Below are 12523 nucleotides of genomic sequence, written 5' to 3' on the forward strand. Positions count from 1 at the left end.
ACAGCAACTACTTGAGTATAAGATTATGTCACATCCATCTTCACATCCCAACAGCACCTGGAATTGACAGTATGTTTGTTGAATAGATGATCGGGTATCTGAGGGTGCTTGATAATGGTTAGTGGAGGATAATACATTCTGTGTTATGCTTGTAATGGCTCCTCACTGCTCACATCAGTGGTTCTTCATCTTTTGGGGGTCACAGGCTCCACTGAGAATCTTATGGCTTCTATGCTACCTCTTCCCCGAGGGTGTGCATTGTGTGCACTTTGCTTATACATTCTGGAGTCTCATGGGGAACCCCGAGACAGGTTCTATGGACTCCAGTTAACAGTCTCTAGATAACGGGGTTAAAAGTAAACCCTGCAGCCTGGCATTCACTGTTCTGTAGGATTTAGGCCATATGCTTTCTCCCATCATGTGATCTGGGTGAGTCTGTGAGGGTGTTTTCAGATGAGATTCACCTTTGAATTAGTGTGACTAAAGCAGATGAGACCGAGTAAAGAGGATTGTTCTCCGGAATCTCGTGGTGGCCTGGAGAGAACAAAAGGCCGAGCAAAGGAGAATGTGCTCTCTCTGCCTGTCTTCAAGCTGAGACACTCGTCTTCTCCTGCCTTTGGACTTGGACTTGGACTTGGACTTGGACTGGAACTTAAAACCATCAGCTCTCCAGATCCTGGGCCACCTCAGTCTCCATATCATATGAACCAATTCCTATAATAAGTCTCTATTTATCCTATATAATAAAGAGCTAATATGCTAATTAGACTGGACAATGGAACGACCTTCCAGAACGACCTTCTGGAATGACCAGTGGGCGGGGCTGTGAGGCAGCTGGGGCCATGAGGCAGCCAGGGCTGCAAGGGCCCAGCCCCTTGCACGAGTTTTCGTGCATCAGGTCTCTAGTTTATATATAAAATCCTATTGGTTCTATTTCTCTGGAGAACCTTGACAAAGACTAACACACAGTGCCTAACACAATGCGAATGCTCAATAATGGCAGCAACAAATGCAGGAGTGATCGAATGATAGTGAGGGTGCCTGGGATGCCCCCAAACTCTTCCATGAGCCTCCAAGAATGCCTGGTAGAGACACCCGACTTTATTCAGTCATCCTCAACCTGAGCTGCCCTTGGAGAGACCCTTGATAAGCTTCACAATTTCTCATAATTCAGACCAATTGCATGTGAGTTTTGGGGAGGGGACCCAGACAGCAATGGGTCTCTTTTACGGCTCTGCAGTGAGTTCACTGCACACATGAGTGAGGTGGAGAAGCCCCCCTCAGGAGGCGGGAGAGCTCCAGGCTCACACTATGCACTTACTCACATGAGTCTCACCCACTGTGGCTCAGCCTTTGGACTCCTCTTGGGACCAGGAAGTCACGATGATGGCACAAACCACTTTGGAGACAGGCATACATTTGTTCTGGATCCATCAGGCCAGGCTATTGTCTAAGACTCAGGAAACCTAGTGCTTAAAATTTGCTTTGAGTTCATGTCTTGCCTGCATGCAAGCTCAGATTCTTGGAGAAGGGCCTCCAAGAAGGAGTATTTTCATGTAAAGGGATGGGCAGGCTCTGTGTAAACTGTCAGCACCAGGGGAAGGACCAGGAATGCTCTATATTTAGCTGGTGACAATGAGATGTCACAAGGAGTTACTTGGGAAAGCAAAGCAGTAAGCCCTGACAGTGCTGTGTTGGGGTGCGGGAGGAGCCCTGAGCCCCGGAGTGCTTTGGAAAATGATATTTCAGGCCTGTGCAGGAATGAGCGGACAACCATGGTGACACGGGCTACCAGCAGGAGATCAAAGCCTCAGGGCGCCATGGCCAGTGTGGTAGCTGGCCACCGCATTCTGGCCTCCTGGCCGCTCCATAAACCATCTCTGACAGGGTGCCATCTCAGCAGGCTGGTGGTGCAAAGGGAACACATGCGGCCATATTTCAGCCTGGACACCAGGACTTGAATGGGAGCGTGTGCGTGTCTGGGGCTGAAGTTTCGCTGAAGCTGATTTGTGGCCATCTGAATTTACGGCCTCAGAGGACAATGGGATCGACCAACTAGACCCATATGTGTTCAGTCCCCAAACCTGAGTCTCAGAGAACACAGGGGGAGGGTAGGAGTGGGGAGGGGGAGAGCTTCTATGTTCCTGGCAATAGGTGGTGATATAGGTTCAGTCAAACAACAGTTTTTAGAGGCATTTTGAGGAATCTCATTGCCCTCCTTCTCTTTCCCATCCAAGCTTGTCTGCACAGCCCTGAGCTGACGGGACTTGTAGAAATAACTCAAAACCACAAACACATCCCACACAAGGAGACTGCCATCTCAAAGTCACCTCCTTGGCCTGGCAGCCCCAAGAACACTTACCCTCATAATAGCAACTCTGTGCTTTAAAGGAGGCAGGACTCAGTTTCCCTTGTGAGTGGGGAAGTGGATATTTCTGCTTCTGAGCAAATAGGGAGACCCCACAAAAGGACACAGGGCCTGATTTGTGCACAGGTGGGGCGTGGCTGCTCCAGCAGGACTTGCCATCCCATAGTCTCTCTTAGCTGCTGCCGGCCTCCTACTAAGTCTTACCTGTCGGAAGGCAGGAGATGAGCTGGACCTACACTGAACCTATGCAGCTCTGAGATCCAGGGATCAGTCCATTAATGAATGTTCCAGGCATAGTTCCATAAGGTTATGAATTACCCCTCCTTTCCTTAACGGAGATAGAGTTTACAGTACTTCCCCTCAAGGATAGGTGACATGCACTTGCTCAGACAGAGGCAGGGCCTGACATCAATTTCTTTCCTGAGCGCAGATATGTAGAGTCCCAAAGGGGAGTGGATGAGGGCATAGCAGGGGACAAAAGGGAAAATGGGCAGAAAAGGGCTCTGTTGGTGGGTCACAAGTACCAAGCTTGCTTTCTCGTCTCCCATCCAAGAAACAGAAAGCATGGGTGGTCCTGGGCATCTAACGTTCTTCCTTGATTAACCCTTGTCAGGTGGCATTCTTACATAGAACGTGGCCTCCCAGCTTGTAGTGGTAGCTGTGTGTGTATGTGTGTGTGTATGTACACACAGTGGTGGTAATGGGACACAAAGGAAGAGGCATGATAAGGTTGAAAAGGTACTTAAATTGGAGTAAGAAGACTGCTATAGACTATATGTTTGATTCCCTCCCAATTCTTGTTGAAACCCTTCTCCCCTGATGTGATGGAATTAGGCAGTGGGGACTTTGGGATGTAATTAGGATCCAATGAGGTCATGAGGGTGGGCCTCCTCATGGGTGGGATTAGTGCCCTTATAGGAGTCACCCGAGAGCTTGCTGCTCTCTGCTTTCCCCTATATGAGGACACAATGAGAAGTCTCAGTCTACAACACGGGAGAGAGTTCACCAGAGCTCAATTATGCCGGCACCCTGATCTCAGAATTACAGTCTTCAGAACTGTGGGAAGTAAACATCTGTTGTTTATAAGCCTCCCAGTTTGTGGTGCTTTGTTGTAGCAGCAGGAGCACTAAGATGAGGGCTGTTTGAAGCAGCAGCTCTGCCATGGCCCAGCAGTGTGGCTTCGGGAAAGTCACTTATCCTCTCTGAGTGTGAATTTATGCTGCTGGGAAAATGAATAATAATTCCTGCCTTGCTTACTTTTCTTCACAGAGTTATTCGGAGGACCAAGGGGGAGGTTATATGTGGAACATTGCTCCATAGACTATAAATTTTCTGAAAATTTCAGGAAAAAAATCTTTTTATTTTTAAAACCAAACCAAACACTACCATCGGGCTTGTGTGTGTGTATGTGTGTGTGTCTCACTGAGATTGAGAATAATTCTGTCCACATGATTCCAAGATAACGCCAGCTTCCCATTTTAGTTTGAATGTCTACCTGCCGTCAAGTCTCTCAACAAAGAATTGGGTTCAGTTGTGTGGATTCCTTGGTTTCTTTTCTGTCCCCACTGTCACTCTGTGATCTGGGAAAGTGAGCCAGGACAGGAGAGCAAGGGACTTGTCCAGAAATGCTCATGTTGGGGAGGATCCCAACCTCTGCATAATGAAGTGTGAATTGCTGGCAAATGTCTTAAGATAATAATTGTGGCAGGAAAAATAATGTTCAGTTAAAAAACTGGCAGTAATTCTCTCAGGGAGAGAACTGTCTTTTGTGCAGCAAAATACCTTGGTGACTTTTTGAGTATGAAGGTGAGCTTGCCCCAGGACATGGCGTAGATGAGCTAGACGTCGTGGTTTTTGACCTTGCTTGCACATTAGGAGTTTTGGAAAAACATGCATGTGTGTGCTCCAGTTCCAGAGCCTCAGACATCATTGGTCTGCCATAGGTTCTGGGCATCGGTATTTAAAAAAAACAACAAAACTCTCCAGGAGATTCCAATGTGTAGCCAGGGTTGAGATTCTCCAGCTTCAAGAGCAGGGAAGAGCTGATTTGAATGGCAGTGCGGTGGGGGCTGTTGGTGCAGAGCTGACCAGTGGTGTGTTTCTGGTGCCCAGAGGAGCCAGTGATTATTAACAAGGGAATCACTGGCGTTTAATTCTAGTTGTCTGCTCAAATCCTCAGTGACAGTCTAGGTGCGCAGTCATGTTCATAGTACTCTCTGGGGGAAATGTCAGAAGCTATGCTGGCCCCAGTAATGGACAAAGAGAACCCAATACCCACAGAAGATGAAAACTGGATCAGGGATGGAGGATTCAGCAAGCAGGAAATTGGAGTTAGAAGAAACAGAGACAAACATAATCCCCCTAAGAGTCCTCTGGGACGTTGGGAAGGATGCTTGGTTTCCTACTGTTTGTGAGATAGGGATTCAAGGTAATCATCTTTAAATCTCAGTGGATGGTGCCTCAGCTGCCGAAGAACATGAAGACTTACAAACAGCTGACACCGAGCCAGAGGATAATAAATAATTTACCACCTTGCACTCTTTGCACCTTACACACTCCATGTGTGGAATATTTTACAGCGATCGCCGTTCATTCCCATTCATCTCTCTCTGAGCCTTCCAACAGGCCCGGGAGATGGGAAAGGAAGGGATTCATCACATTTGATCGCTGTAGCTTGTGCACACCAATTACAGCAGCAGTGGGACCTGGACCTTCACCAGCTCCAAACCATCACTCCGGGTCTGACTTGGTGCTCAGCCCACCATTTTAGGCTGACTTCAGCACTGGATCAAGACCTTCTGCCTTAAAAAAAAATTTGTTCTTTAAATAATGAGCTCTAGATCCAATGTTTACTTTAATCTCTACCCTCTCTCCCATTTTTAAAATCTCTCTTTCTTCTCTCTTCCCCAATTGTCCATTCTTTGTCTCCATTTCTCCATCTTCTCAATCCATAGCCATTTTTTAATGTTTCCAGGGCCACACTCTCATTGGCTGGATTCCCCCTACATTACTGTATTCATGTGTGAATTCTATATAAAAATGTTTTCAAACCCTTCCTTACTATTTGCTCTTCTCTGCTTCTTGATCTGATTCCAGGATGAGTCAAATGTCCTTACCAGCAAGTGATGCAGACTCACCCGGTTTCTAAGCGGGAAACAGTCGCCCTGCCGATCTGGGAGGAGCTTCCTGGCTGTGCTGTGCAGTTCCACATGCTGCTGCTGTAACCCACTCTCGGCAGATAGAGAGGACTAAGTCTGTTAACTGGTTTCAGCGGACCTTTGCTCTAGATGTAGAAGAGAGGCCTGGTGACCAGTTTCTCCCACATGCAAGCGAATAGCTGAGTGTATTTTATGCCCAGGTGTTTGCCATATAGCTTGATACAAAACCATGTCCTGGAAAACTATAAGCCAATCTAATTTATAGAAATAAACTGAGTGAGAATCATTATTTTTTATTGGTACCACTTAATGTGTAGAAAATGCACATTTTCCCAAAATATGGAAAAAAACGTTCCATTTGCCTTATTGGGTCCAAATGTGAGGTTTAAATTATTTTACTATGCAAACTTTCTTTCATATCTTGGCAGTAGTGATTTCCATTTTTATTCCTTTGGTATCCATAATCTTATGAGAATCAAAAACACATGCCTTGAGATCACTGGACAGCTCCTCCTCCAACATTCTAAAAATGCACAACCAAGGGTATTGCTCTGGTAGCAAAATAGCAGGAACGCTATGGGAGAAAACTGTGAGGCCATCTAGGCTGATGGGAAGGAGGTTCAAAGGTGCATTCTGGGTGTCATGCTTTTGATTTGCAAGTCATTACGCTGGAAGAGCCCCTGCCTCCTGCTGACTGCCATTAGGAATGCAATATTTTTCTTCTCTAATAGAGGATGCATATTCACTGACTCCAGGTTTGCAACATTGGAGGGGAATGGGGGATCTGGACCTTCCGGTGCTTTTTGAGGAGGGGTGCTTGCTGCTTAGCAGCGGGCTAAGAGTGGATGGGCTCCTGGCCTCCCTTTGTTGGCAGGAGGGGGTGCATTTGGCAGGGAGGGAGAAGCATCATGCAAGTTTCAGTCCCAGGAATTTCAGGCTGACAGAGAGAAGTCAGTGAAGAGGTGAATGTTTTGTGTTCTCTCCTGAAAAAAAATTTACTAGAGGGAAGAATTTGAGGCTAGTCAGATGCTAAAACATGAAAAAAGGAAAGTGAGAATAACGTGAAAGAAGAAGGGAATGGGCAGATGAATGGGTCGGTGTCCTTCAGGGGTAGGAGGTCAAGGGCTCTGGCTGGCCTTGCCCCAAGGTCAGAGTCCAGACCTTGCACCCACAGGTTATGGTGCCCATTTGGATGCAGAGTCAGCCAAGGCTATAACATGTACAGAAATCCCGGTGCCATTTTCTGCCTCCTGCTTGGGATTTGCCACACTTGTCTTCTATGGGATATAGGCCTTGCTCAGCATGCACGGCTTGACACCCTAAGACTCCTCCATCCTCCGAGTGGTGGTTAGTGAATGAGTGTTTCATCCACAGGCCATGCTTAGTTGAATTTGTGCAGCACACACGTTCCCTTTAATCTTCCACATTGATGGTACCTTGGACTGTCCTTTCTCTACTCGGAAAACTCACTCTTCTTTCAAAATTGACACAAGCATCTTCTCAGTGAAACTCTACCTGGTACCCCAAGCCAAGCTGTTTTTTCTCTCTTTCAAGGCCCCCTGTAGCTAGTGGGCACATCACAATTATTGCCTTGATTTCTCTGAATTATACTTTTCTCTACATGTCTAAAGCTCTTCAACTTGTAAACCCCTTGGGGGAAGAAACTGCCTTAATTACCCCGACTTTTCCTACCTTTCTATACTCAGCACATAAATAGGTGCTTAGTAAATGTTTTTGAATGAGTGTATGAGTGGCATTTATTCATCTAAGCCCTGAATTGCAAGGATGAATGAAAAACATACTTCACTCACAAATAAGCAATGTAATTGAAGTAATAGAACTATTCAATTTTTTTCTATCAATTAATTTTTGCATTCTGAGAGTGAGAGAGAGTGTGTACATTGTATGGTTAATAACCAAGTGGAAAAATAAAGACCCCCTATACTTGGAACCACTGACCCACATTCCACTCTTACAAGTACCTTGACTTTCTGACTTTGACTGTGGATGCATTGAATGATGCTGCATGACCATCTGCTCATTGATCTATGGACATCAATAGTGCCTCTTTGCCTTTAAAAGCACACTGAGGGTACATTGTGTTATTTGTTTGGTGGGAAAGGCTTTTGATGAACATGATTCAGGAAGCAGGTTTATGTCCATCTGTGACAACTGAAGGGATATAAGAGTCCCATCAGGAACTCATTTCATTCATCAGGACATCACAGTTCCCAGTAGTTCAGCCTCCTTGGTCCCCAGGCTTGCCATTGCAAGTCAGGCTTTTACTCATTCCTGGGTGGCTCCCTCTGTAGCCCCAACTCCTGCTCAAACCATCTTCGCTAGGAGATATCAATAAGGCTTAAAGATGGTGGGCTTGTGCTTGGTAGGCGTGGGTGGAATGCATTAGTAATTGGCCAGCCTGGAAGAGTGGACCGCACAGAGAGCTGGGAGCTAATGGAATTCAGTGGTAGTCCTGGCCCTACCCAGTTCCCCATCATTAGCCTCAGCAAGTTGCTTAACTTCTCCAAGTCTCACTTTTCTTTTTGCAATGTGGGAATAAAATGAGCATTTCTGCTAGTCCCCCATTACTGTTGGCTAACCTGCAGACTATTTGGGTTTCACTGGTTTCCCCACTCATGTCCTTTTTCTCTTCCAGGGTCCCATATCACACTCAGTTGTCCTGTCTCTTTAGTCTCATTCCATCTGGGTTGGTATCTCAGTCTCCCACTGTTTCCCATGACCTTGAAACCATTTTGATGGGTATTGGTCAAGTGTTTTGTAGACCGTTCCTCACTTAGGGATTGTCAGATGTTTTTCTCACAATTAAAATGGGGTTAGGGGTTTGGGGAAGAACATCACAGAAGAGATGTACTTAGCCTACACTTTAGTGAGAAATCTGTCTTTGCTGCCTTTTGCTTCTCCTCAATTGCTCTTCCTCTTTTTTTCTAATTATTCTTCCCCAAATAGACTCACAAATTGAGGAAACCAAAGAGTAAGATATGAATTGGGCACTTGAGGAAAATTAGAACTTGGAAGTGAATTAAGAATTTTGCTAGCCTGAGCCTCCATCATCCCCGACATTCCAGAGCCCACCATGAGGTATAACTCTTCTTACTCCATCCACTCCCCAATTTTTGGAAATTTTGGAGAGGCTTCCTACTGACCCATGACATCAGTTCAGTTTTATCTTCATTTCAAGGTGCAGGTGCTAACATTTCAGTGGCACTTCCTGTGGGTCTCCTGCTCCTCAGAATGCCCTTGGCTCCACCTCTGCCCTTTCTCTATGGCCCAGCTCATAGGCCACCTCTGTCTCTCCACAGCCAGGCTGGAGTTCAAGGTGGAAAGGAGGGCCGATGGACGGATACAAAGGAAGACAAGTGAAGCGAGGGATTCTAGGAGAGGTCCAGCACCTGGGCTAATGGTAAGGCCTCTGGTAGGGGCCCCCACACTTCATTTCTGGCCTTCACAGCCAGCAGAACTGTGCTGATACTTGGCATTCTGAACCCTACTGTTTGCTCACATACCATATGCCCACTGCTATCCACACCACCTCCATCAGAGGCTACAGAGTCATGGAGGAAGATAAGAGGGACAGGACTTGACTTGGCACACTAAATCTTTGAAACACAAAAAAACTTTCAGGCTGGGATTTTCATGCTTAAAATTTAGTCCAGCAAGAGGATTTGGTTTCCAGTCTTAGATCCGTTTCTACTGAAATCTGCATTTCCGCAGCTCACCAGACTATGATTTAATGGGGTCACCGTGTGAGGACCACAGCAGCTGTTTCTTGCATACATATAACCTTCATTCAATGATAAGCTTCTTTTAGTACCATTCACAATTCTGCAGAATTATATTTTGTATGCAAATTATTGATTCTATGGTAAATGCCACTCTAAAAACTCTATTTGTATATTTGCCATTTAATTAAAAAAACAAATGATCTGATATACTGTAGAGTATTTTATGGGCAATTTAAGGGGTACTCAAGAATAATTTTGACCATATCTGATTGTCACCTTAGGGTCCAACTTGAGAACCTGCAACTGAATAAGATGCAAGCTGCTGTCATTCAAATTTCACTGGCTCTTGCTCTTACTGTATAACCTGAACCCCTTTCACTTCCCATGCATTTCTGGATGATCCCAGGGATGTCACACAATGAACTCATGAATGGTGCTTTCACAGTCTGTCTATAAATGGGGAATTTGCTGTGGTAGTGAGGGGTTGCGGAGGGAGAGAGAAGGATGAGGAGGGGTGATTACACCTGTAGTCACTAAATGGCTGTGGATGTCAATGCCAAAGGTGCTGCCTCTGGCTCTTCCACCACAGCTGCCAATTCTCCCAGGGCCCTGCCCTCCACCACTGCACATCGCCCACTGCACATCACCCAGTGCACATCACCCTGTGGGACCCTGCCAGATCCCACATTTCCCTAAGCCCCAGTTTGTACAAACAGCAACTTTGGCTCGAGCCTGTGGCCTCTCTCTTCCTAGGACTCACACCTGAATCCAGCTGGTAAGGAGAAACATTTGCAATAGACGATGCCCAATGCATTGCATAAAACTTGGTAAGTACTTTAACCTTAGTACAAAATGTTTTCGGAGGAAGACAATGTGATTGAAATAACTTAAGTAAATCTTTAAATAACAATACCTCAGCTAATGGTTATTAGTCTTCTAAAATCAAAATTCCTTAATTTTGAAGGTAGTTAAAAGAACAGGAGAAACCCACAAAGAAAGTTGGCAAATCATTTCAAACTGAATATTTAATTTTCACACGATTTAGGCTGCAACACTCAGCAATTTGTAGGTTTGTGAAGGTTAAAATTCGTCAGACCACGTGGTTTTTTTGAGTTGCAACATCTTGACTGGGGGGCTTATGGAGGTCGTCTTCAGCAGCGAGTTTTTGTTGAGGGGGAAAAGCATTGTTTTAAACATAAGACAGAAAGTGAAACTGATATTCTTCATGCATTGCTTTGAGTTACAGCCTGGTCTGGCATTCATTTAAAGCAAATATCGCCGTGCTCTGCCTCCGCTGTGGCAGGACAAATCAGAAAGGGCCCGGGAATAATTCATGTACTGCAAGCATTCCGAGCTGCTTGATGTGGATTCAGGCAGAACATACTGGAGAACATCCCCAAATTATGTGTTCTGTGTTCAAAGAAACCACAATGTCTCTGCTCCTTTCCCCACCCCCACTTCACCAAAGGCAGCATGCTCTGATGACACAGAGAGTATGGGTTTGGGGTGCAGGGGACGGTCTACCTCTGAGGTTCAGCTCTCCCTTGCTTGCTAACTGTGAGACCCTGGCTCAGTTACTTCGTTTCCAAGTCTCAGTTTCATCATTTGTAAAACAGGGCAAATTATTTCTTCCTTTCAGAGTCATTGGAGATATTAACAATGGTTTCCACTGGGAGAGCCCGGTGCCACTGGTGACACATGTATTTAATAGGCCCCCTTTGATTTCTGTGCTGTACATTCTGCTTTTTCCTTGTTTATGTAGTTGGGCCATAAAGAAGCAGAAGAAGAGCTTATCATGGAAAATGAGCCCTTGCCCCCTCCACTGGATTATTCTCAGGACCACATGGCCCTGAGAAATCTGATGGCACTAGAGGAGGGCAGCTCAGAACTTGGGGAGGAGAAAACAATGGGTGGGTAGAGGAGGGTGTTGACTCAGAAGGGGAGGAGATAGGGAAGAAGGGGCTCTTTGATTCTACCCCACTCCCTTGTCTCGCCCCGTTCTGCTCCAGATGGGCAGTTATGTTCCATGTGTGTGCTTGGTCTGTTTAAGCCGAGTGGGCTGCAGGAAAGCACAGGTTTTTACAAGTTAGTGTCACCACAAGGGCCTCACACATGGGATGAGTTTCACCTTCACTTGCACAATGAGAGATGAGCTTTGGGGATAGATTTGGAGAAGGTGTGATCCGAGCATGGAAGGATTATGAGACTCTGCTTATGGAAATGTCCCCATTGGACCAGAGGGAATGCATTGAATAAGCTTTCTTGGGCCTTGAGGCTCTAGGGGTGGTGTGAGGACACCCCAAGTTTCCAGCGTAGACCAAAGCGCTCTGTGACCTGTAAGTTTGTGAAGGTTAAAATTCATCAGACCACATGTTTTATTGAATTGTAAAACCATGACTGGGGGCTTGTGAAGGGATGTCTTCAGCAACAAATATTTGTTGGGGGAAAATCTTGTTGTAAATGTAAGACAGAAAGTGGAGCCAATATTCTTCATGCATGGCTTGGAGGTACAGCCTGGTCTAACAGACTGTAGGGAGCATAGTGTTTTAGGTCCATTAAAAAGGTTTCATCCTCATAGATTTGTTTTTTGTTTGTTTCACCTTCACCTCCATCACCTCTGCCTTCTACAAACCATCATTCTGAGGCTTGATGCTCCACATCACTGGCTCCAGATAAGAAACTTGGTTACCAGACTTTCACTTAATTTATTCTACCCTCTACTGACTTCTGCCACTCTCTGACCTCACTGAGATGCCCTGCCCACCACCCTGACACTCTCTCACTATTCCTACCTTCTTCTTGGCCTCGATTCCTCCCAGACCAAGCTCTGGTTCCTTCCTCAGCACCATATCAACTCCCTGGTAAAAATATTACCTCCATTTCCCATTTCTTTCCATATCACATTTGCCCAGAAATTCCCAACCTGGTTAAACCCATCTGTCCACTTACACTGAGTCATATACATGAGAATCTGGACACAACTGGAGGAAAAAAAAATCACATCAGATCATATTTGTGTTGATTGGATTCTCTTTACATTAATGGCCACGAATATCAACTTTCATTCCTTCTCTTACCTCCAAACAATCTTCCAAAGAGCCCCACTTTAAGCTCACGAACTTGCCTCATGCAGTACAAAGAGAAAAGATGTGTTACTGCTCCTCTAAAAGTCAAACCCTTCTGCTGGGCTCTGGAGAAGCAACTGTCGCGCTGGATAAATGGCAGGTTATCTTTGGTAATGGGTGGATTAAAAG

The sequence above is a fragment of the Plecotus auritus genome, assembly GCF_963455305.1.
Source record: "Plecotus auritus genome assembly, chromosome: 8".
In the NCBI taxonomy this organism is placed as follows: Eukaryota; Metazoa; Chordata; class Mammalia; order Chiroptera; family Vespertilionidae; genus Plecotus; species Plecotus auritus.